The sequence below is a fragment of the Trichechus manatus genome, unplaced genomic scaffold (genome assembly GCF_000243295.1).
Source record: "Trichechus manatus latirostris isolate Lorelei unplaced genomic scaffold, TriManLat1.0 scaffold00089, whole genome shotgun sequence".
NCBI classification, from domain to species: Eukaryota; Metazoa; Chordata; class Mammalia; order Sirenia; family Trichechidae; genus Trichechus; species Trichechus manatus.
The window spans coordinates 5,182,358-5,208,013 of NW_004444025.1; positions in this window are offsets into that span (position 1 = coordinate 5,182,358).

Here is a 25,656-nt window from a genome sequence, read left to right on the forward strand (position 1 = left end):
TTTCTGGCTCAGTTGAGAAAAACAAGAGACTGGGGTTGCAGAGCCAGCTAAAACTGGCAAGAACCAGATCTAACCAGCTTGACATGTGCAGTAACAGCAATCATGTCCTTTAGATGACGTATTGATGTCAGAGGCCAAAGACACATGCCTGTCTCTGCCCCAGACGTCAGCAAAACGCCATCTTTGTGGCCCCCGCTTCCAGACTGAGCAGGTGCAAAAGACTGGACCGCCCTGGGAACGCCTTTTCAGGCCAAGCCAATCAGCAAGCTGACCTCGCCTTAACGCATCTCTCAAGACCCCCGGACTCAATTTACTTTACCCATATAACCCCCCTGAGCCGTTGTTCAGGGAGCCACCTTGGTGACAGGAGGCCTGGTGTGCTCCTTTACTTGGCCAATTAAAGAAAGCTGCTTCTTTTCCTTTCACCTGCTTCGTGTCTTCCTAGCCGCACCGAGCGGACCTGGACAAGTCCGCTTACACCACGTTTGAAGGCTGCTCCACCTATGAATTTTCATTAGTGAACTATTTCCAAAATAATGGTGCAGAGCAATCAGAATATCTCAGTGAATGTTTCTTTTGTTCGTAAATTTGTGTCTCTGGGTTGTCACATACTTCTTCCCCTGATAGGCTGGGGTGGCTCTCCTCTATATGTCCCTTATCCTTCTTGGACTAGCAGGTTAATGGGGCTTGTTCCTCTTGTGAAGATGGCAAAGACGCAAAAGCTCCTACTGTGTCATATCTGGTGACATCTCATTGACCAAAACAAGTCACAGGGTTAGGCCCAAAGTCAGGGCTAAGAATATATTACCCATGCCCTCCCTCTGTGAGGCCATGGCAAGGGTGTTGGACATAGAGAGGAGTGAAGTATCGTGACCAATAAATCAATTCACTGCACATGTTTTTTTCCTTATTCTTTATTGCTGCTGAATTAGAAAAACTAAAAGTCATGGCAGAAGTGGGCTGAATTAAATAGTGCTGATACCCTAGATGGATACTTTCAGTTCTGTGCAAATGACAAGACAATGAAGCCTATCACACTCAAACTTGGAGCTCTGCGTGTTGTTTTAACCTAGAAGGTAATAATAAAGTGATTCTTAACTGAATATTTAGTATATTTATCTTTGGAAAGCGTTTCTTCGTGTTCTGAGAAGCATTTTGAAGTTAATTTAAAACATGCTTCAATAACATGCCATTGGTTGCTTTGTCTGATGAGTAAAAAATTATCTTACAGTCCAGTTTTCTTATGATATCTTAGCCTCAATATTATTATTATTTTCTAGTCTGAAGGGATAACTTTAGGCTATTCACAATGCTGAATTAATCCCTGATATTTCCACCCTGGCATTGACAGGGTGGTGAAGAACCGCTTCATTCCCTCATCCCCAAACCTGTGTGCACACCCTTTCTCTTGATGGCCAGTGAACTCTAGCGGGAAAAAGCAGGATCTCATATTACTGTCTACTTTATTTATTTTTTTAAATTGAGCAGGCCCAGAACATTCATGCTCAGGGGCACAGTGTAATTGCATTTTCAATTTCCCCAATTTCCTTCGATATTGAATCCAAATTAGGAAGCAATGCCAACTGTTCTCTACGATTAAACGAATGTGGGAAGTGGCATTGAGAAACAAGCTTTCCAGTTGGAGTAGTTACCCTCTTTATAGCTGCGTTCATAGCCACTGCTCTGTCGGTACTGATCACAATGTATCTTATTTTTTTCTAGTCTACATTTTGACTCTTAAACTAATTGTTACCTAAGTTTAAAAAATTCTCTTATACTGTATCATGAGGTTTCAGCAAGAAAAAAAATATAAAGCCAACATTTTTTCTCATAAATGACTAATGCGCATGTGAAGAGTTGGCGCACGTTCTGTCCGACAGTAGCTTCCTCCAGCTCGAAAGTGGAATCCCTTCTGGCATGCACATGGAGTAGCACTTGCTTTTTCAAATTGTATGCTCTTGTCGTCTAGTGGCATTTAATACTGTCATTTGATGAAAGAATTTTGCCAATAACTCACTTTGTTTTCTCTCTGACTTTAATACATGCCATTAATTTTGAGGCTGCTTTTATACTCTCTCCCAGCCATTGTGTGATTCATGCCTGTTTTGTCTAAGATGTTTAACTTTGAATGTTACTTTCATAATTTGGGTCACTATTCTGTCTTTAGCAACAAAAGAACCGATTTTGTAATGGAAAGTATTCGTTTGCACTAGGTGGCGCAAATGATTAAGCACTGGACTACTAACTGAAGGGTTGGTGGTTCAAACCCACCCAGAGGTGCCTTGGAAGACCGTCTGCTTGGCCATCTGCTTCTGAAAGGTCACACAGCCTTGAAAACCCTGTGGGGTAGTTCTACTCTGCACACATGTGGTCATCATGAGTCAGAATTGATTCGATGACAACTAGCAGTAACAACAGCCGTTCTGGATGGGGGGCCTGTCCTTTGCGCTTTGCTTGTGAGATGTTATCGCACGCACATATTCACTTGCCCTGGTCCGCTTAGATTCTCTTTATATTTTCACTAGAGTGCTGTTTACTATTTACATTTATGTCATTTTTCTGTATTGCAGTATTTATGTGGTCACTTTCATAGCTGCTTTCATGCTCCAGTGAAGTGCTTTTGAGGCAGTGATACATTTTTGCAAACAGAAGATGTGTTGCAACCCCATAATGACAATGGAAAACGTACTTTTGAAAAACACACTCAATAACATGCAAGTACGATGACAATGTATTAATCAGGACAAACAGAAGATGGTGACTCAGTGTTGACTAAGAAAGATAAACTGACCACTGCATTATTAGTAAGACATATACAACTAAGATAGATATTAAGAACGTATCTGTAACCTATTGCCATCCAGTCGATTCTGACTCACAGTGACTCTGTAGGACCCAGTAGAACTGCCCCATAGGGTTTCCAAGGCTGTGGGCTTTACCAGAGCAGCCTGCCACACCTTCCTCCTGCAAGAACATAATAAAACCCGTTGGCATCAAGTCGACTCTGACTCATAGCGACCCTAGACATAATGGGATACGTAATTATTCTTACACTTAAAAATGGTTGAATGAATGTCAGTAAAACTTGTCAATAAAATGTGAATAAAACTCTTTTTCTTCTAGTCAACAAATAGTTTGTGTGCAACTTAGTGGAATTCTGTTGGTCACCACTAGTCTGTGGTCTGCACTTTGAGAAACACTATTATTTAACTGATATTTAAGTAATATAGATTTTTACTTGTGATATTTTAGTAATACAGACTAAGTACTTGTGATTTTTTTCTGTAAGTCTGTGTGTGCAAAGTGGAAGTGAAACAAGTGAAGGTAATGCTACCCAGATTTTATTTATTAATGTAACAAACACTTACATAGCATTTATTATGTGTTAGGCGGTATTCTAAGGGTTTTTAAAATAGTAACTCATTTATATAATTCCCCTATGGAGCAGGACTATTATTATTCCGGTTTTTAGAATGAGGAGAAGCATAGAAAGCACAAAAAGAAAAAAAAAGTTGCCTTCGAGTTGACTCTGACTCATGGCAACCCCATGTGTGTCAGAGTAGAACTGTGCTTTGTAGGGCTTTTTTCAACAGCTGATCTCTTGGAACTAAATCGTGAGGCCTTTCTTCCGAGGTACGTCTGGGCGGACTCCAACATCCAATTTTTCGGTTAGCAGCCAAGCACTTTAACCATTTGCACTACCCAGGGCCTCCGAGCTCCAGAAGAAACTCGTTTTTAAGTAGAGGAACTGGGATTCAACCCAGGCAGTCAGGCTTCAGGTTGTCTATTACGAAAACATTTCTTTGTTACAATACTGTTGTTTTGTAAATCTTGGAATTTCCAGTATCTTGATACATTGAATTGTTTTCGTGAAGACTAGATGAGAAGAAAAACCACTGCCTATAGGTAACCAGGTAGAACTAATTGCTGGGGCAATAGGTGAGCAGAAGCCAAAGACACATATTTGAAAACAATAAGCCTAAATTGATACCATCGGACTGCTGGAGATTGGACACTTCACAGTTTTGAAAATGGGATAAGAGACTTCACTTGGTGAAGTCAAGTATAAACTTGTTGTTAGTGGGATTTTAAATAAAATTCAAAGTTTGAAGATGTGAATACATGTTTCTTATAAATAATAAGAAAAGTAAGTAACCACAGTTCAAAAGGCTACTTTGCAAATGAGAGTTTGTAACAGCAGGTATATTTTCTTTTAAATGCAAAAGACACAGCATAGCATGTTGCAAGCGACCCTTTAGGTATTGATGGTTTTAATATGTATCCTTAGTTACATTTTTATTTGTTTGGGGATAATTTCCCTCAATAAACTAAAACGCTAACTTCTCTTATTCAATATGTTCTTGTCTACATTTCAACACACAGACCAATGAGATTTAACTGGATGTCCTTAAGCATTCTAATGTGTTGCTGTTGGTAGGTGCCACTGAATAGATTCTGACTAGCGAGCCCATGCGACAGAGTAGAACTGCCCCATAGGGTTTTCTAGGCTGTGATCCTTATGGAAGCAGATCATCAGCAGGTCTTTCTCCTGCAGAGCTGCCGGGTGGGTCCTAACTGCCGCCTAACCATGGTGCCATCAGGGCTCCTTAAGCGTTCATTCTATTAGATCCAAAAAATGATGTACTGTTTCAAATGAGCATAAATAATTAGTCTGAACAAAGTATTTAACATGACATGGTTAATAAACACTTAATAAAATGTGGAATTCTAAAGATATGGCGATGTGTTGCGCTCACGTGTGTGTAAAAGGCTTCTGAACTCATTTAGACTATTTCAGTGTCATTTCTACAAGTATAAGAAAGCTAAGTGATAAATTAAGACCTCACTAACGCTTCCATTGAAAAAGTTTAATATTTTTTGCTTTATATGCGTTATTTTGGCTAAAGTCATGAGTGGCACAGAATAAAGGAAAAAAACCTTTTTAATTGGCAGCATACATATTTGTATTCAGAATGGGAACTCAAACTCAGGCAACAAAGTTTACACACCAAAACATATATCCTTTCTTTAAGTAGTATTATTGCATATTATAAAGAGTAACTAGATTAAGAGTGGTTGGAAATCTCATCTAGTTTCCATGGGACTGCCGGCTCAGTGCTGTATCCCCAGGGTCTAGAATAATGCCTGACGCACAGCAGAGATTCTAAAAATGAATGAATGCATGAGTAGATGCAAGGGCGACCGGCTAAAGTCGCTTTTTAATTGTAACAGTTGTATTTTATCATCAGGAGAACTGTCTTTAAAATTAACTTATTTTAAACGACTAGATGTTAAGGCCTTCAGGGCTTTATCCTGTCACCCTGCAGAATAATCTTCTATCAAGAAAACGTAGTCCTTGTCGCTGAGGATTGCAGCCAGCTCAAAGGGGTAAATAGGTTTCCTGTTGTAGGGGAAAAACATCACAAAGTTTAGTAAAGTAAAAAGAGAGTTTTATTTGGCATATATTCAAAAGGACAAAAGTGGTGTCACCCTGCAGAATAATCTTCTATCAAGAAAACGTAGTTCTTGTGGCTGAGGATTGCAGCGAGTTCAAAGGGGTAAATAGGTTTCCCAATCCCTTAATTCCCTTCACAGAGTTAGGTTTTGGTAAATAAACTATTAGCCAAGTGCAAGGAGAAGAGTTCTCAGAAAGATGGAATTCTACCGCCAAGTGCAGTCAAAGAAAGAAGGAAACGAAAATGCATAAACAGAAAACACGCGGGGTTTGAAACTTGCCTACCAGCTTGTGACGAAGAATTCATACAAAGTGCTAAAAATTCTGATCAGAAAAGGATATTTTGGTTTTGGATATTAATGAAAATGAAAGCAAATAAATTCTAAGAAAGAATTTGGCAAAAATCTCTGTTGAACTTATATGCACTCTAAAATTATGATAAAACAATCCCTACCTGCAGGTCTTTATTGCTGTAAAATGCCTATAGAATATTCAGTCTGTTGGAGACAGTTGATGGGATCTGGTAATCTATATCATAGTATAATTGCTTTTTGGGTTCATCAAATGTGTTTATTTGATCAAGGTGGAAAGAATCTACAAAAATACTTAGAAGACAATTAAGGTTTCCCCACTGGAATCAATAAAGGAAGATAAAGGAATGGAGATTAGTTGGTTCAGAAGATAAGCTTGAGAAGTGAATTATGTAAATTTTCAAGCATACGGAGAATTACCAGACAGACCACTTTTTCTCTCATCTTTCTAACATAGTATAGTAGAAAATGGGTTTGGTCAGTCATTCATCAAATATTTAGTGGGCGTCTACTCTTTGTATAATTCTGTTCAAGACTCTATAGGCAACACAGAGAAATACAGTTCTTCCCAAGAGCACAATATCAAATGCAATTAAAAAAACTTGATGTCTACCTTTCAAGGGAGAGAAGGGTCTATATGCATAGAGAACAAAGGACAGGTGGTGAGTTGATGATTGGCTATAGATAAGGTCAGCTTCAGCTTGAAGTCCTTTGAAATGTAAATGTCGGCCACTTAGCTAGGAGGGAGTGAGTTACCACCTAGGTGAGTGGCGCCAGGCTGTTCGGGTTATACATGATTGCAGTCATGAACACATTTTCCCGGGAACAAATTATTTACATCTTGACACATTCTTCCCATAAACGAATGGTTTACATCCTGATCTTTTGCTTCCTGGAAATGCATGTTGGCCCCATCATTCTTCCATCTGACACGACTGCCTCCAGTTTGAAACTTTTCTGTTTACAAAAGCGAAATCAGCAAAGGGAAAAGGGCATGGTGTGAAATCCAGAGGAAGCTAGGTGTGAGCTTCCAAGAGTTCACTCCCATTGGGTCACACAGGCTGTAAGTAATTCGTGCAGCAACAAATTGTGAAAACACGTGTGAAGTGTCATCCATCAGGAAAGCTCAGTAGAAACTCAGTGTCCATGGTTTCTATTGGGAAGTGGTCATGCAGGCGTCCTCTCTAGCATGTACCAAAATTCCAGACTCCCTGAAGGCAAACAGGTGTTTAGCATAAACCACATTTTCCTACACACGGTTTAGGCCCCCGACACCACCCTTCACAGTTAACGAAACAATGGGAAAATTCCTGAAATCTAAGTTCACAGATGCCAGTCAAGGGCCAACCTTGCAAACAGGCCTTTCTAAAGACAGCTGTCTCAGCTCAGTCTTTCTACTTAAGCCTTTTCTGCACACCAGATCTCTTCCTCCCTACCGTGTGGGTTATCATAACTGGTCTAATTTTCTATCTCCTCAGGCAACAAATAGGGAAGGGTAAAAGAAATTGGTCTATCATGAAATTTTTGAAATTTTAAGATTTAATAGAGAATGATGTTGGAAATACATACACATATTTATTTATTATGTTACATGTAGCCTTACTACAATTTTTTCTAAGTCCTGTACATTTCATAAGAAAATTGAGAGTCTTCACGTTATATATCCTGTTACTTTATTGATTTATCAGTTACTTTCATTAATTCTTTTTTTATTAAGTAAACTTTATTTTGAGGTAATTATAGATTCAAATAAAGTTGTAAGAAATATTGCAGAGATCTCATGCCCCTTCTCCACTTTGCCCCACTGGTAACATCTTGCTTATATCTGTAGCATGATGACACACCCAGGAAACTGATGTTGGTATGATCCTCAGGTCTTATTCAGATTTCACCAGTTTCATGGGTGCATGTATGTGTGTATTGAATTTTATGCAATTTTATCACCATGGAGATTTTTGTAACTACAACTATCAAGGTACAGATCAGCTCCCTCACCACAGGGTTTCCTTGTGCCACCCTTTATGAGGACCCCCATCTCCCTTGTCCCTGTATCCCATCACTAATTAGTGACAAACACTAATCTGTTCTCCATTTCTCTACTTTTGACATTTCAGGAATGTTGTATAAATGGAATCATACAGTAAGTATCATTCTGGGATTGGCTTTTTTCACTCAGCACAATTTTCTTGAGATCTATCCAACTTCTTACATGTATCAATGGTCCGTTCCTTTTTATTGCTGAGTAGTATTTCATGGCATACATGTACAGTTTAACTGTTCACCCACCGACAGGCATTTGGTTAGTCTCCAGCTTTTGGCTATTACAAATAAAGCCGCTATGAACATTTACAAATTTCTGTATAAAAATAAGCTTTCATTTTTTGGGGATAAATACCCAAGAGTGCAATTGCGGGACAGTATGGGAATTGCATGTTTATTTTTGGTAAAATACTGCCATAGTTTGTTTACTATTTACCCAATGAAGGACACTTAGCTATTATAATTAAACCACTATAAATAGCCATGTACAGGTTTTTGTTTGAACATAGGTTTTCATTTCTCTGGGATAAACGTCCAAGAATACAATTGCTGGGTCATATGGCAATTACATGTTAATTGTATAAGAAGCTGCCAAACTATTTTTCCGAGTAGCTGTACCGTTCGACATGCCAGCGAAGCATGAGTGATCTAGTGACTTCACTCCTTACCAGCGTTTAGTGTGGTCCTTGGTTTTCATTTTAGCTCTTCTGATAGACATGTAATATTATTTCATTTTGGTTTTAATTTGTGGTTCCCAATGGTTTCGGGGTGGCACAAACAGTTTGCACTTGTCTACTAACCTAAAGATTGGTGGTTTGAACCCGCTCAGTGGCACCGTGAAAGAAAGACCTGAGGATTACATAAAGAGTACGGCCAAGAAACCATATGGAGCAGTTCTACCCTGTAGCATATGGTGCCATGAGTCAGCATTGACTTGACAGCAAAGTGTTTTTTTGGGTTAAGGTTTAATAATGTTGAACATTTTTTAATGTGCTTATTTGCCATCTGTATATCCTCTGCTGAGGAGCCCTCATGGCACCGTGGCTCGGCTGCTAACATCTCCTGTGAAATGTCTGATGCCCATTTTCTAATGGGATTTGTCTATTGTTGAGTTCTGAGAGTTCTTTACATATTCTAGATACCAGTTCTTTGTCAGACATTTGCAAATATTTTTGCAGCTTGTCTTTTCATCCTCTTAATGGGGCATTTCACAAAACAAAAGTTTTTAATTTTGATGTGGTTCAATTTATTACATTTCCTTTTGTGGATTGTGCTGTTGTGTCTGAGAACTCACTGTTTATCCCTAGGTTCTAAAAATTTTCTCTTAGCTTTTTAGAATGCTACTACTGGTAAGTGAGAAGTAGTAGACTGAGAAAGAAGTAAACTTTAAATATTGGTTAAAATATTCCTTGTATTAAATTTCATCACATTTTCCCACCTCGACCTCTTCACTTTATTTGATCTGAATAATTGAAACAATGAGAAACAAACACACAGGAAAAATTCTAGCCAAAAATAGAATTAAAAAATAATATTTTAATAGCAGAAAAACTGTTTCATCTTGACAAATTATCTTTTAAAAGTGTTTTGAGTGTGCTTCTTTAGAGATGTCTAGGAAAGAATTTTCCCTTTCCCATCTGAAATGAAAATATAGAACAATCCTTGGCCATCCCAGTGGCTCCTCTCCAGGCTCGCTTCATCTCCGCTCTTGTTCAGTTTTAAGAAGACCAAGCGCATCTGAAAATTCCATTTTCCTGTCAACGTCTGATTCTGGATGTTTTATTTTCACCACATTCTGCTTGACCCAGCACGCTGTCGCATCCCGTTTGGCTTTTGGTTGGCCATGGTCTTCTTTCTATGCTTCCCACGTATTAGAACACAGTTCACTTCATGGCAGCTGATCAAGGATTAGCTTTCCTTCCTCTCTCAGAAGAAAAAGTGGCCCCCGTTTAAATGCATGAGCTGAAATTGCAGGGAAGGCTTTTCCGTCCCCGGATCTGGAATCAGAGACTAGTTGTATTAAAGTGTATCAACTTGATAAAAACAACCTCATTGCCCTCTAGGTGGCACACTACCGTTATTATTTCTTAGCTTTAGGAACCCAAAACCGGAACCAAACCTGCTGTCGAGTGGATTCCGACTCGAAGCGGCTCTATAGCCCCAGTTTATAGTCACCCAGTAGCACAGGCTCCTGTTTCCAGTTCCAAGCATCACTGCAACTTTAAATACGTTTTTTATGCCTTCTGAGGTTGTCTTGGCATCAGCTATTTTGTTAGGCTCGCCTTTAAGTTAACTTGCCCCAATGTTCAGTCATTTTGTGTCAATTGCTTGCAAACATACTCCTGCCACCATAATAAATGTATACACACATACACACACTCTACAACCATTCATTTATGCGCTGAATCTGTCTCATAGCATTACTCATAAAAATAAGCTGTAAGGATATAAATATAAAACAAGTTTATTTCATGCCATTTCTCAGCTGAATGGTGTTGTATAAGCAAAATACTAACTTTGTTCCTATATAAACTGCATTTTATGTCATACATAATTTATAACATATCATTTATGTGAAGAGGATATTAATGTTTGAAATTAAGCAATGACAGAACATTAAGATGTATGCCCAATAATCTCCTCATACATGGATCTCTACTTTAAAAAAGAAAAGGTGAAAGCTTTCTTACAACTGGACTACAGGGTATTTAATATTTGTGTTTTAGACCCTTTTTAAAGTCAGTTTTGTTCCCAAAAACTTTTGAAGGAAAGAAACATTAATTTTGAAATTTTATTTTTACCGTATTACAGAGTTTCAGTATAGAATGTAAATTCTATTTGTGAACCTGTAAGGACAACGTTGTGAAATAAGATTTTTGCTGACAGAAAATTTCAGAATACAACAGAATTTTTGGAAATATTATTCTCTCTAGATGTAGGGTATTGTATGTACCAAGAAGTAATGTTAATCATCAGTGTATTTAGCAAATACCTTTCAGTAAATAGAGCTTCCCCCTCAGGTTATACAGAGTATCGGTCACAGAAATGGGATAGAGAAACAAGTTTTCACAACTGCTTGAGGTTTTCAGTCACTTGGCCATAGAAATCTCTATAAAGAGATTAATCTTAGGAATGATGATAATTTCCCACTCATCAAATGCTCTTTGTCATAATTTCTAACCCTAAAATTCTAAGAGCTTCCAAATGATTTTCCCTCCGAATTCTTGAGTAGTGATTAAATCTGATATTCCCTGGAGAAATTTTTAAATTGCATATCATATCTAATATTCCCTCAATTTTCCATTTTATAAAAATTATGTGTTTGAGAAAATGTTTGCTTACCACATATGTGGCAAAGAAATTGTAGCTATAATACATAAAAAACTCTGAAAACTCAACAATTAAAATACACACAGTCCAGTTAGAAAATGGGCAATAGATGTTTCACTAAAGAGGATATGCAGATGGTAAATAAGCACATGAAAAAATATTCAACCTCATTAAACATTGTTGTGCTTGTTAGTTGCTGTCCCGTTCACTCTGACTCATGGCGACCTTCTGCATAGCAGAAGGAAACGTTGTGTAGTCCTGTTCTGTCTTGGTATGACCTAGTCCATTGATGTGGCTATTAGATATTTCCATTGCCTTCCAACCTAGGGGGCTCATCTTCTAGCATTGTATTGGGCAATATTCTGTTGTGATTCATAGGATTTCCACTGGCAGATTTTCAGAAGTAGATCACCAGGCCTTTCTTCCTAGTCTGTCTTTGCCTGCGAGCTTCACTGAAGCCTGCGGGTGACCCTGCTGGTAATTTAAATACTGGTAGCCTAGACGCCAGCATCATAGGAACATACAAATCACCATAGTACAACAAACTGACAGATATCATTAAACATTAAGGAAATGAAAATAAAAACAGTGACATATTACCATACTCCTATTAGAATGGCTAAAATAACAACACTGGCAACACGACATTGGATCACTCATACTTTGCTGGTGGGAGTGTCCAATGTACACCCACTCTGGAAAATGGTTTGGCAGCTTCTTATGAAAATAAGAACCCAACAATTATATACAACCCAGCAATTACACTCTTGACATTTATCCCAGAGAACTGAAAATCTGTGGTTCAAACAAAAAGCTGTCCATGCATGTTTATAGCAGTTTAACTGTAACAGTCTTTCAGTGGGTAAATGGTGAACAAATCGCAGTACATCCACGACATGGAAACACTACTCAGCCGTTCAAGGAACAAACTATTGACCCATGGAAAACCTAGATGAATCGCCCAAGAAGGATGCTGAGTAAAATCCCAAGAGGTTACGTATTGCATGATTCCATTTATATAACATTCTAGAAATAACACAGTTACAGAGAGGGAAAGCGCGTTATCACCATAACTGGGTTAGGAATAGGGGGCGATGTGACTTTAGAAGAGTAGCACTAGGAAACCTCGTGGTGAAGAACTGTACCTAGAGTGTGGTGTTTGTTGCAGAATTTACACGTGTGCAGATACTGCACAGAAACACGTACACACATGGATACGTGCACAACCAGTGAAATGAGCTCTGTGGGTTGTACCAAGGTCAATTTCCTGGTTGTGATATTGTGCTATAGTTACGCAAGATGTCAGAACTGAAGAAGGTTGGATAAAGGCTGCCTGGGACCTCTCTGCATATTTTTTTGCGACTTCCAACAAATATATAATTATTTCAAAATAAAAAGTTAAAGAATTGATGTGCTTATTTCCCCCAGAGATTGTATCAACTGATTACTATTTTGAGGCTGTGATTATTATTGTAATAATCCTATATCAGTTTAGCTTAAAAAAGGTACAATTATTAGATACAGGAGCTTTAAATGCAAAAACATTTTGTTTAAATGAACTTGTCTTTTTTATCCTCCCCGTCCTGATTGCCAAAAGGAATCTAGCTGAGCAGCAATCTGCGCTACTCTTCAGCCTTTTCATATGTCATAGCTGTTCTTGACTATTTTCACTTAAGGTTTGCTTAGAATTCTGTTGCCTTGTCATATATGAAATGTAGTCTGTAATTTTTTTCTTTTCTGCTCCTAAGAAAGAGTATGAACTTCTGGAAATAGTATGAATCAAAAAATGAAGAAATGTAGCAGGTGATAACTTTTATGATTCTGATGGGATTTTTAATGCATCGTTTGTGAAAAGGTTAACTGTATGTCAAAAATAAATTTCTGATATAACAATACCATTGGTATTATTAGACATTTTCTAAACAAGTTTCTAACGAAAGTATAAATGGGTTACCTGAAAAAACATTTGATTCTCTAAGCCTGACTTTGAACCACTGTCATGGCAACAGCAAGAATGGGGCTGTAAGCCATCATTCATTTTAAGGAAGGATTAAACCTCAACCTCTTGGTCTTTGTGTGATTCTAGAACGGACTCTCCTTTGAGGCTAGCCTTCCTGAATTAAGGAAGGATATCAGGGTCCAAGTTACCAGTTTGAAAGCAATTAAAAAGCATTGACCTGTTTACAGACCTCTCCAGATTTTCTCAGCTCTCATTTTTTTCTTTCTCTCTCCCTTTTCTCTCCTTTGGGTTGAGACTTTCAAACTTTCTGACAAACATCTGCTCTGTTAAGAGACCAAATCTTCTCCACACTGCTCAGAGTATAAGGTAGTGCCTGTTGTGACCTGCAGGGCTAAGCAGTCTCAATGAGATCAGAGTGGCATTGTGAAGTATCTTCCTCTGTGTGTGTGTGTGTGTGTGTGTGTGTGTGTGTGTGTTCCTCTGTGTGTGTGTGTGTGTGTGTAGGGAGGCTGGGTAGGAGGAATAAAATGACCAAGAAATGCACTCACGTGAAGAAAATATTTTTAGTGTTCTATTTCACATCAACGGTGAGGCTAGACACTGAAATTTCTACTTTTTAATTTAAAAAAACACTGTAATTTTAAACTCTTAAATCCTATGTTAAGAGTATTTGGTTTAGTATCAGGAGATCTGGTTTAGAGTATTGCCTTTCTAACGTGCTAGCTTTATGATCTTGAGTGAGTTACTTCTGTGTTTTTAAACTTTCTCGTGTATAAAGTGAGGCCTGTAATACAGTCTGACATAGGCTGTCAGGAGGACGAAATGAGTTAACATACGTGTGAAATACGTTTTCAAAATCTAAAGATATGCTTAAATATATGCCACCGTTGCTCTTCAGTGCTCACTGTAATTTAGTTGCATAAATGTGAATTTGCATGTGTAATGTGTATGTATGTCGTAGCTGTATGTGTATTACAAATTGTGCATGTGTGTCTGTAAATTTCCTTCATAAAGGCTGAAAATAGGCCTTTTACTCTTATTTAATCAATGTATATCCAAGAGCCTGGAACAGAGAAAGCACTTAATACATATATATTGAAGGAATGGATGAATGAACTCCAAGAAAAAAGAATACTCAAATCTAAAGAATTTGTCTATTCTAATTTAATTGGAATCTGGTTAAGAATAAGCACAGAAACTTTTAAAGCAGGAACTGAATTACACCATCTCCTAAGTGAAGTTAAAGACTTTTAGAAATGATAGTAAATGTTTTTTAACAGTTTCATTTTACCGGCACTGGCACAGCTACGAGCCTCGATTATGACAATCTTCTGCTCGTAAACCTGAAGTAACTCCCATTGCTTAGAAAATAAAATCCAATTCTTAGGCTGGCACTAACCTTTCCAATTTTATTTTTCCATATTACCATCTTGTCCATGTTGGATCCTTCCTGTGGATCCTCCGATTCTTCTGTCTCCCCCGTGCCTTGCCTCCGTGCCTCGCCTCGTTTGGAATGATCTTCAACTAATTTCTGTAGAACCAGATCCCACCCATCTGTCAAATTGTTTCCAGCGCCTCCGTCTCCATGAAGCCTATGAAGCTGTGTCCAGGTAAGATAATCTCTTCCTGCTTAAATATCCATGCCATTTTATGTTGCGCTCTTAACACGCCTGCCGCTGCCTACTCTGGACTATGAACTTTTTGATAGCGGGCTCCATGGCTGGTTTACTTTTGTGTTTTCAAGACCCTTACCTCGTCACTAACAAAAATTAACTCGAATGGATTATATATCTAAATGAAAACACTAAAAGCATAAAACTCATAGAAGAAAACACAGGACAAAATTTTTGTGATCTTGGGTTATCCAAAGACATCTTAGATGTGACATCCAAAGCATGATCCATAAAAGAAAAACAAAAAAAGATAATTTGTACTTGACTAAGTTAAAAGTTAAAATTTTATTTCTCAAACAAAGGAATAAGAGAGTAAAAAAGGCAAGCCAGAGACTTTGAGAAAATATTTACATATTATATATATCTGATGAAGGGAAGGACATGGAACTGCACGCGTAAACACATGGCAGTTGCCTCTGAATTACAAGCAGCACTAAGACTGCTGGTATGAGGACTCTACTGTCCGATCTGATACTTGGTGCTGGCAACTGAAAACCATTATTATCATTTACAGAAGGTAAACAGTCCTTATAGAGAGCGAACAGTACACAGCAGGAACAGATTTCCCCACACCCCCATGAGTACCCCACTTAGCTATCATGGGGGAGAAACCTACCTACATCTAAAAGGGGACCTGTTCAACCTTCCCAGATTAGTCATGCCCATTTCTGTGTCGCTGGGCAGGCATACCGTGGACGAGGTGACAGCAGGTGTCTCTTTCTCTCTCAGCAGTTATCATCAAGTCAGGTCAGGCGTGGCGTGGCTGTGTTTGTTCTCTCTCCCTTCATGGCTTGGTGGCCAGGTCTGTCCCCTGTGTTTGCTGGTCCTACTCCCAACCAGCAGGTTTGGGATAACTCTGGGCCAGTGCCAGGGTTAGGCTGGCATTACAACAGCTTTCGAGGCAAAAACTGCTTTACAAGCACTCCCTGTACAGTGTGTGTCCAAGTCTCTGCTCCACTAGTGACCTCCTGCCCAGAAGCACCCAGCTTTGCTGGTGGGCTGACTCACCCACCACTGCCATTGGCCAGTCTTGTGGTTCCCACCACTCACCGGTGCCACTGCTTCTCTGTCACTTGGCTCTCCGTCTTCAGTGCTGTCAGCTCAGTGAGTGTTACCAGCTCAGTGTTACAACACTTTACCTATATTACAGCACTTCTAGGAGGTGCTCCATGCAGGGCCCTGTGTCCAAAGGACACACTCCCCTCCTGGCTCTCATTGGTCGGGAAACCCCACCTGAACGCCCTTGTTCTAGGGTTTTTATCAGTCACTAGGTGGGTCCCGCAGTCAATCCTGGTAAAGGTCAACTACTGCCCCCTCCCCCCACCCCAACCAATCTGTGTAAGGGTGAATAGCAAACCAACCAATCTCTTGCAAGCTGCTTATGGGAATCACAAAGTGACCAATCCTTTGCAAGTCACTTATGCAGAGAGCAAACAGACCAGTCTCTTGCATGCTGCTTATGCGGATAGCAAACAAACCAATCCTTTACCAGATTGCTGCCTGACCTTCATTTTGGGAGAATTACAAATCCAAAGCCAGAAAGGCCACATAAAAGAAAGCCCATTGCACCACAGACATGTGTCCAGAATATAGGATGGACTGTTACAACTCAATAATAAGACAAACAACCCAGGTGAAAAAATGGACGCAAGATTTGAATAGACATTACAACACGTGGATGTCGAATAAGCGCATGAAAATATGCTCAACATTATTAGACAGCAGAGAAAGGCCAATTAAAACTGTAATAAGACACCATATCACATCCTCAGAATGGCTAAAAAAACTAAGAAGACATAGAATACCAAGTGTTGACAAGGGTGTGGGAAAACAAGACCTGCCCTACATTGTTCTTGGGAATGTAATTGGAAAACAATTTGAGCAGATCTTTAAAAGTTAAACATATGCTTACCGTGTCATCCAGCAATTCTACTTCTAGTTATATGCTCAACAGAAATGAAAACAGATGTCTACACAAAGACTTCAGGAGCCCTGGTGGTGCAATGGTTAAGTGCTGACTGCTAACCAGAAGGTTGGTGGTTTGAACCCACCCAGTGGCTCCTCAGGAGAAAGACCTGGGTGATCTGCTTCCATAATCACAGCCTAGAAAACCCCATGGGGCAGCTCTACTCTGTCCCACGAGGTCGCTATGAGTCGGACGCGACTCCACGGCACCCAACAACAACACACAAAGACTTATATGTAAATATTGACAGTAGCATTGTTCATTATCCTCCAAACTGAAAACAAGCCAAATGTCCACCAGTGGTAATATCCTTACAATGGGATATCATTCAGCAATAAAAAGGAAGAAAAAATACTGATATATGAAACAACACCTGTGAACCTGAAAAGCCCCCTAAGTGAAAGAAGCCAGATATTTCAGGTTATATATTGAACAGAACATGAAATTTCTGGAAAAGACAAATTATAGACACAGAAGGCAGATCATTGGTTTCCTATTGCTTGGAGTAGAAATTAACTACCAGTGAGCATTAAGGAACTTTCTGGGGGTAAAGAAATGTTTAAAACTGAATAGGAGTGTTGTTTGTAAATCTGTATAAATTTACTGAAGCTCATTGGTACACTTCTAATGGGTAAATTTTATGGTATATAAATTATACTTCAATAAGCTGAAAAGACAGAGAAATAGAAAAGAGAAGGAATTTATAAATGTTTTGTGTGAGGGAAAGTCTCCAAGGAATTAACATTGAAGCTTAGAACTAAAAGATGAATAGGAATTAGGCAAAAAAAAAAGAGGGAAAGAGCATTCTAGGAAGGAAATCAGAGACAATAAAGAGAATGGACCTCTCAAGGGACCAAGAAAAGGCCATTGTTTCAAGAGTTTAGTGATAGAAAGGATGATTCATGAGGAAACCTACAAGAATTAAACAAAGACAGATCATATAGTTGCAGGGGACACTAAGTAATTACTTGGTGAATTAATGAATAACCCAAGGATTGGACACTTCAGTGGTAAGAAGAGCTCACCATCTCTCAAAGCATACTTTGAACTATTTCCTTGTTTTAAATACTTGTTCTTTCTTTTAATGATTCTAAATCTGCTTTCTTATTTATTATTCCATTGATCCTGTTTCTATAAATCTGTGAATGTACAGATATCTAAGGTCTGTAGGTGGCACAGATGATTTGCGCATGACTGCTAACCTAAAGGTTGGCAGTTTGAACCCACCTAGGAGCCCTGGTGGTGCAGCAGTTAAGTGCTCAGCTGCTAACCAAAAGGTAGTAGGCAGTTCCAATCCACCAGCCACTCCTTGGAAACCCTAAGGGGCAGTTCTACTCTGTCCTATAGGGTCGCTATGAGTCAGAATTGACTCGACAGCAACGGGTTTGTTTTCTGGAGTGGTAGTACAGAAGAAAAGCCCTCACCATCTGCTTCCGTTAAGATTACAGCCAAGAAAACTCTATGGAACAGTCCTACTCCGTAACACATGGGGTCGCCATGAGTTGGAACCGACTTGATAACTAATAACAATACCAGATATCTAGCCCTTCAAATGTTCATACAAAACTCATATGTCATTTTATAGTCTTCTCCAAGATACGGTCCATAATTCCCTCAACTGTTTCTTACCTGACTTACTTTATAGACCCTTTATCATTGGGATCAGTGGCCACTTTGATGTGTCTTCTTTCCTTCCTCAAACGTGAGCTTTGAGCTGAGTGAGCTTTTGCATAGAGAGTGGGACTAGCACAGAGCAGAAAGACTCAGTCTCCTGTCTCTACTTACTGCCTAGGTACTAACAGCCCCAGGGTAGGAGTGGCTTTTTGATGACTACTTTGTGACATTGGCTAAGATGGTGTTTGGCGTTAAGTAAAAACCTTTTAAATTTCTTTTTAACGTATGTTGCTGCATCTCCATTGCTTTTCCTCTTTCAAGTTATCACTATATAAGAAATGTCGAAACCTTCTATTTATTTCCATTATTTTTTATGTGAAGATTTGTTTGATGTATCCAGTCAGAATTTGTTTTATATTCTTATTCATTCACGAAGCATTTATCAAGCATCTGTCCTAGGTCCACGAGCAAAACAAGGGAGGTGAGGCGCTTGCTCTCAAGGAGCTCATATTCTGGTGGTGTCATGCCACCCTAAAATATAATCACACTGTTTTTCTGGCTTCATCCAGGCGTTTCTGAAAAGTAAAGATTTCAAGGCTAAGAGAGGAGCACAGTGGCAAATTTCTGGAAACCTTTCACAAAAATGACTTTAAAAGATTGATAAGTACTATACCATTCCACCAGCACAGGAAATATCCTGAACTTTCAAACTCAGGCTGTATTCCCTCATGCCATCCAGCTTTCCCTGTGCCCTCACTTCAGTAGCACTAAGAAGGAAATTAATTTATATGTTATCCCCATCCTAGCCAAAGCAGAACACGCCATCCCAATCCATTCCAATTCTTGTACCTTTCCAGGATTCTTCCATAGGACAGGGATAAGATATATATGTATGTGTATGTATCTATATCTATCTACATACATACATACACACACACATGTAAAAATGGCCTGGGAGTGATGTCTGACCTCCTCTAACTTCACAAGGAGGAAGAAGAATCAATATCAATAGTGCAAGGCTGATTTCTATGAGGTGGAGGTCAGACATGCCTCCTCTCTCTGCCCTCCTTACAAATTCTGACAGCAACTGTCCCTCCCACAGCACTCTCTATTCTCTGCTGGGTTTGATAATTCATTGCAGTGGCCACACAGAGCTCACAGACAATACTCACGATTATAGGGTTTATTATGGAGGTGGTGCAGTGATTAAGAACTTGGCTGGTAAACAAAAGGTCAGCAGTTCGAATCCACCAGCTGCTCCTTGGAAACCCTATGGGGCTGTTCTACTCTGTCCTATAGGGTCTCTATGAGTCAGAATCAACTGAACAGCAACGGCAACAGGGAACAGGTTACCATTCCGGTTCAGGAGCACTCAGGATACAGTTCTTCCCTCAGCACAGCCTCTTTTCAGCCGTGCTAGCAGGCACCCTGTCCCTGGCCTGCTCAGGCAAGTGTTACAAAGCTCTTTTAGTCCCTGCCGGTAAGTCCCCAGAGGAACCCTAGGTACTCAACTTTCTCTTTCCGTGGGCCAGGAAGCCCACTTTGTAGTCTCCTCCCGGTCTCTCCTGCCACTGCTTCTCATTGTCTTCAGGGTTAAAGCTCTGTCTCTCTGTCTCTCTCTGTCTCTCTGTCTCTGTCTGTCTCTCTCTGTCTCCTGGTTCCAGCAGTGTTCAGTGCAGGGATCCTGGGTCCAAAGGACGTGCTCTCAGCTTCCTGGCTGTTGTTCCTTGGTGGTGGTAGGATCCCCTCCTTTCCTGCCTCTGGGATGGCTCATTTCAAGCCAAGCAGGATGGCAAAACTGACCAGTCCCCTTGGTGGGCTACAATTTCCTGTTTGCACAGTCCCACCAATCACTTGGGTGGGAGTTACAAGACCGTGGTAAGAAAGGCCACACAAAAGGGATCCATCGCGCTGCAACACACATATGTATCTCTTGTTATTGGAAGTTACATATATAGATATATTTATTATATTCATATATATGTGTGTATATATATATATATATATATATATGACATTTTCAGGAACAGAATAGTCTTACAACATTTTCTGTTAGGCTGAAAAACATATTACAGTAGGTGGTGTTATAATAGACTCAACTCCATGTTAAGCTATAGTGTGGCCGTAGGCTTCTGTACAATTCCATGCTTCATGACAATTCTTGTTCTTACATAAAGTCATAAAATTTTATTAGATGGATTTTTGTATTTCATAAGGAATTAAAATAATCACAATATAAAAAAGCAAAATTTATTTTCTTCCCATTACCTCATAAAGCAAAATGGGCTTTGGGCCAACCCACAATAATCTGGGAATATTCAAGCAAAATCATTTTGGTTTGCAATTCATGTAAATTCTTAGGCTGCCAAAATGTTATTTTTTAAATGCAAATAAAAAGCCTAAATCTGAAAAAAAGAGGGAAATGAATTTAATATATCGTTACGAGATGGATAATCCTAGGTAGTTCTTCTTCTCTTCTAGGAGCTCACAGCACATTCCCTGGAATTAGAGCCCCTCTTGTGATACTTTAGATTCACTTGCTTGTAGTAGTAATAGTAAGAGTTGCAATATGGGTAATAGTAATGGCTAAAACTTACTGATCAATTACTAGCTTTCATACTCAGTAGTAAGCGCTTAAATAGATTATTTCATTTATTCTCAGTATTCACTGAAGTGGGTCTTGTATTATCCTCCTTTTATGTATGAGGAGTGGAATCATAGAGCATTCGGTAACCTGCTTAAAATCCCACAACTAGTAAAGGCTGCAGCTGTTCCCAGGCATCCTTAACCATCACGTCATACTGCCATTCATGAAAATCACAGCCATCACATCTCCTGTCTAATGTGATACTTCAAAGCCTGCCAACAGTTACTTCAGGAAGACAGAATTGTTAGTAAGGAACATAACGAATTTTAGAAAAGATGCTCTACACTTAGGAAAATGAGAATTCTAGTTAGTCACGGTCACTACTGTGCCTTTGTGAAAGTTTTAATTTGTATGACAGCATATGCCCTTTTTTTGCACGAGACCAGACGAGCTGTAGTCGAAGCCAGGTGTTAGCTATGTTACCCTTCCACAGCTAAGTAAAATTAGCTTGAGCTGTCCTGCCCCCCTTGCAAGTTTCATGGCTTCTTCTTCATGATTTCTGTGAATTTCCACTGGGCGTACATTCTCAGGATCACCGTGGCCTCTACAATGCCTGTTTGTGCTATCTTTCTCCGACTCCATGAGAAATTCAGCCCCTTCTTTGATTTCCCACAAAAATAGCATTCATTCAAATCATTTCAAGTTGAAGAGATTAATGGAATATGTGAAAATTGGAGACAGTGCTTACATGCCACAGAGGAAACAACTTCAACTGGAATGGTAGACATGACTAGGCAGAAGCATCCGTGAGACTATCGAAGCTGAAGTTTTGGGGCCCCCTACTTGTTCCTGTTTTTCCCAATCTCTGTAACTAATTTTAAACTCAAAATTCTGGGCTCTTTTTTCTTAATGAGGGTCACAAAAATTGTCTAAGCTCATCCCCATAGAACTACAATCTGCTCCTGGACATCATTATTGTTTAAATTCTTTTAGTTTTCCCTCCACCATGGAATTTTCTAGGTACTTCAAACCAAAAAACCATTGCCATCAAGTCAATTTCAACTCATAGCAACCCTACAGGACAGAGTAGAGCTGCCCGATAGCGTTTCCAAGGAGCAGTTGGTGGATTCGAACTGCTGAACTTTTAGTTAGCACCCGAGCTCTTAACCACTGCACCACCAGGGCTCTTTAGTCTCCAGTTTTTCCAATCCTCTTCATCTCTAAGTTCTCTCTTCCTCCTACTTTCTTTTTCTCATAGAACAAAAAAGTCCATTTGTCTCATTTGGATGAACTTAGCCCCATTCTTCCTGGTGGCACAGTGGTTAAGAGATTGGCTGCTAACCAAAAGGTTGGTAGTTCGAATCCACCAGCTGCTCCTGGAAAACTCTATGGGGCAGTTCTACTCTGTCCGATAAGGTCTACTATGAGTTGGAATAAACTTAATGGCAAAGGATTCCAATGTTTTGGCACCAGTGAATATTCTACTGGTCTCTGCCCAAAGTGGGCTGTTTTTCTCAAGGGTTGATCCCACAAGAAAAATAATTCTTATGCCAACTCTTAAGATACTAATTTCCCCACCTTATTACATAGATTTTACCCCATTCCCTGTCATCATTGATCGTAGACTTTCCAACTTATTTCCATGAAAGCGTCTGTCCTTGATCCAAACAAGTCTGTTTTATATGAAAAGGGTATAAGCGTTTATTGCTCTTTTCTAATTTTAAGTCACATTTCTTCCCTTTTCAGTACAACTTTGAACTTTCTATCGATTTCTCTTTTTTACAATTTGGAACTCATTTTGGTATTCATGATGTAGGTGTTTAGGACTACAAGTACTATTTCCACTACCTCCTGAATTCTGTTTTATGTAAATCATTTCGTATAGTCTAATCTCCCGATCCCTTTTTCACTCTTGTCCGTGTGACAGGGATGAACTAGAATGAGTTCTCTTAATCTTCTTGTTGTTGTTGTTATACTGATCACTTTCAGAATGTGATGTAGGCTGAGGGTCATCTTCTTAAATACACACAAACAGAACTTATTTTTCTACAGCATCAAGGTATTTACTTACCCTCTGACTACCATGAGCTCCCAGGGCCATGGATATCAGATGAAGCGTCCTTGTGGTACGTTTACTATAACCCACAGCGAGCAGCAATATGTGCTGAGTCACTGTGACAATTTTCTTTTTATTCTCTGTAGTTTCAGTGTTCTCGTTATGTTCTTGGATCTCTTAGAGCAAATGTTCTGCATGAATGTGAAGTGTTGCATTACTACACTCTTGAATCATTATTACTGTTTTGCAGAGGGGACACTAAGTAATATATTTGGCTGAAATCTACTATGAAGGTTTTTTTTTTTTTATTACAGAACAAAGTGACTCTTCTCTTTTAAAACATTAAGGGTTGAAAAAGTCATGAGGATGTGAATGTGGATATCTCAAGAACTGATGTATGACAGTTGGAGCTGTTATATTCATGAAAGTGAGATTATCATAGAAATGAATCATATGGCCATAAACTTGGAACACACATTGGGATCCATTAGTATGTCAGTGGAAATGATGTGATGTTATCAAAGAAATTGGGATTTGTCTTAAAGGAGATCAAGAGTGAGCAGAACACAGAGCTGAGTTTTAGAAAACTCTAAAAGGATTTAAAAGCTAAAACTATCCTTACATCTTAAAAATCTTTAAAATAGGTTCTATTGTTGAAGATTATTACATTGAGTATAATGATATTATTATATCAGTTAATAAAAGCAGAAATTAATTACTATAAGCTTGTTAATTTCTACCTATCTTCTTCTATGTGCAGAATTTCTGATGATGTATAAACATGTCTTTTCTGCCTGCCTATCTTGGCTGCCTAAGAACCTGATATAAATTCTTTCCTCTGAAAGACACTCATGTTTAGAAAAGTGGCCTTTGAAATACAGATTGGGAATAAAATCAAGATATTAACAAGTTCACCTTTTGTTTCCCTGTGTTTACAATTAGAGTGGAGTTGTAACTTCTGCAGAGAATGTTGTAGGATAGATGTATTTCAATTAATTATTCTTGAAGTTGGAAGCCTGCTTGACTAGGTTCAGTGTGAGTGCTGGGATAGAAATGAAGAGTTACCCACACTGATGAGGGAAACTTCAAGTGATGTTCCATCTAATTTATGATCTAAGACCCCTGAGAAGACTCACCCAATTAAGGATTATTTAGAGTTTATGATTTTACCTTATTACCATCTTAGGATTGATCAGATCTTGAACTGAAGGAAATCTCACATCTCAGTCTAGAAATATCTTCATATGTCTTCTTCTCTTTCTCTTTGATTTCTGAAAAATAATAAAAAGCTATACAAATACAGTGTGAAAAGTGCTAAATAATAGGGAATACAGGTGATAAAAACAAAACCCGTTGCCATTGATTCTGACTCATGGCAACCCCGCGTGTTACAGAGTAGAACTGAGCTCCGTAGGGTTTTCTTGGCTGTAGTTTTACAGAAGCAGAATGCTGGGCCTCGCTTTAGTGGCAGCGCTGGGTGGGTTTGTATTGCCAGCGTTTAGGTTAGTGGCTGAGCGCAAACCGTTCGCACCAGTACGTGGTAAGTCAGGCAGGTAGTTCAGTCGAGGAAGTGTTGGAACCGCTACTAGCTTGTCCTCCATTCTGTCTTGCTACATCTCACCAGCTTCGCACATTGCAGACAGTTAGCAAATATTTGTTCAGTGAAGGAGTGAAGATATCAAGTAGCTAACAGTGTAGCTGGGAAGACAGACATATAAAGATGTCTTAATCTTATGACTGTAATAATAGTAATACTACTAACAAAGTACCATTTAGTGGGTATATTCTTTGTGGTGGAAATTGTGCTAGGTGTTTTACATCTATTATTATTTCTAACTTTTTAAATGGAGCCCTGATGGCACAATGGTTTAGAGCTTGGCTACTAACCAAAAGATTGGCAGTTTGAATCCACCAGCTGCTCCTTGGAAACCCTATGGGGCAGTTCTTCTCTGTCCTATATTGTCGCTATGAGTTAGAATCCATTGGATGCCAGTGGGTTTGGTTTTTGGTTTTAGTCTTTAAATAATCCAAAAAGATAACAATTATAAATTAGTAGCTAGCATTTGGAGCCCTGGTGGCAAAGTGGTTAAGAGCTCGGCTGCTATCCAAAATGTCGGCAGTTTGAATCCGCTAGCCACTCCTTGGAAACCCTATGGGGCAGTTCTTTTCTATCCTATAGAGTTGCTATGAGTTGGAATCAACTCAATGGCAACGAGTTTGTTTTAGGTAGTATTTATATAATGCTAACCATATTCTAGGTACTATTCGAAGTGCCTTGCAAGAGTTAACTAATTTAAACTTTACAACAACTCTATGAGGTAAATAATATTATTATTCCTGTGTAAAAGATAAAGAAACTGAGGCATAGGGCATTTAAGTGATTTATCCAAGGTCACAGGGCTAGAGAATTTGGTTCTAGAATTCAAGTTCTTAACCAATATGTTATAATGACTTTCTCTAACAATAAGTGATATCATTCTCATTTTTATGATAAAGAACCTGAGATTTAGAAATGTGTCCCTAATATTAAGTGGCTGAGCTGGGATTCAAACTCAGATATTTCCATGTACTTTCCGCTATGTCTACAACCTCTTCCTAAGCCTTGCTAAGGAAGCTATTGCAAAATAGTTAAAATTATGTCTGCATTACTACGGGAACACGGAT